Genomic DNA, 1,441 nt, shown 5'->3' with positions numbered 1-1,441 from the left:
TGGTCCGTACGGACAGCACTGCGACCGTTGCGTACATCAACCACCAGGGCGGTCTACGCTCCCGTCGCATGTCGCAACTCGCCCGCCATCTCCTCCTCTGGAGTCAGAAGCATCTGAGGTCGCTTCACGCCGTTCATGTCCCAGGCGAGCTCAATCGTGCAGCCGACGAGCTCTCACGTCAGCCAGCCCTTCCGGGAGAATGGCGACTCCACCTCGAGACAGTCCAGCTGATTTGGAGACACTCAGGTAGACCTGTTTGCCTCCCCGGACACGTCCCATTGCCAGCTGTTTTACTCCCTGTCCGAGGGGACCCTCGGCACGGACGCACTGGCATACAGCTGGCCTCGGGGCCTACGCAAATATGCGTTTCCCCCAGTGAGCCTTCTCGCACAGACACTGTGCGAGGTCAGGGAGGACGAGGAGCAGGTAAAAATGGGCGAATTCCTCTGAGGAGGGATCACCTTTCTCAGAGAGGGGCACCCTCTGACACCCATGTCCAGACTTGTGGAATCTCCACGTGTGGTCCCTGAACGGGACGCGGAGGTTCTAGGTGGGCTACCTCCAGCGGTAATAAACACCATCACTTCAGCTAGAGCCCTGTCTACAAGCCTCAATGTGTATGTTGCCGCCATTGCCGCACATCACGAGGCAGTAGACGGTAAGTCTGTAGGGAAGCACGACTTGGTTTTCTGGTTTCTCAGAGGGGCGAGGAGGCTAAATCCTCCACTCCCTCACCTGTTACCCTCTTGGAATCTCCCCTCAGTCCTGACAGCCTTGAAGGAGGAGCCCTTCGAGCCTCTGCAGTCAGTAGAGCTTAAGTTTCTGTCGTTAAAGACAGCGCTCCTCACCGCATTGGCCTCGGTCAAGAGGGTAGGGGACCTGCAGGCATTTTCGGTCGACGATTCGTGCCTAGAATTCGGTACGGGTAACTCTCACGTTGTCCTGAGACCCCGGCCTGGATATGTGCCCAAAGTCCCAGGTAACCCTGAGGCCCCGGCCCGGCTATGTGCCCAAGGTTCCCACCACGCCTTTCAGGGATCAGGTGGTGAACTTGCAAGCGCTGCCCCGGGAGGAGGCAGACCCAGCCGTTGCTCTGCTCTGTCCTGTTCGCGCTTTGCGCACTTACGTGGGCCATACGCAGAGCTTCAGGACCTCAGACCAGCTCTTTGTCTGCTTCGGAGGACAGCAGAAGGGAAAGGCTGTCTCCAAACAAAGACTTGCCCACTGGATAGTGGAGGCTATAGTCTTAGCATACCACGCCCAACGGTTACCGTGCCCCCTCGGAGTGAGAGCACACTCTACGAGAGGAGTGGCATCTTCTTGGACATTGGCATGGGGCGCCTCGATAGCAGACATCTGTAGAGCTGCCGGCTGGGCGACACCTAACACGTTTGCGAGATTCTATAATCTCCGTGTAGAGCCCGTGTCCTCTCGTGTACTC

The 1,441-nt window shown here is 58.0% G+C and overlaps 1 protein-coding gene across 1 annotated transcript in view; it reads right to left on the bottom strand.

Annotated features, from left to right (window-relative positions):
- Positions 1 to 1,441, bottom strand: part of c3a.5 (complement C3a, tandem duplicate 5) — a 24,850-nt gene that overhangs the window by 20,406 nt on the left and 3,003 nt on the right. The gene's annotated exons all lie outside the window — the stretch shown is intronic.

Source organism: Sinocyclocheilus anshuiensis, unplaced genomic scaffold, assembly GCF_001515605.1.
Source record: "Sinocyclocheilus anshuiensis isolate Anshui unplaced genomic scaffold, SAMN03320099.WGS_v1.1 scaffold274, whole genome shotgun sequence".
Lineage (NCBI taxonomy): Eukaryota > Metazoa > Chordata > Actinopteri > Cypriniformes > Cyprinidae > Sinocyclocheilus > Sinocyclocheilus anshuiensis.
This window is presented reverse-complemented; position numbering and strand designations above follow the sequence as displayed.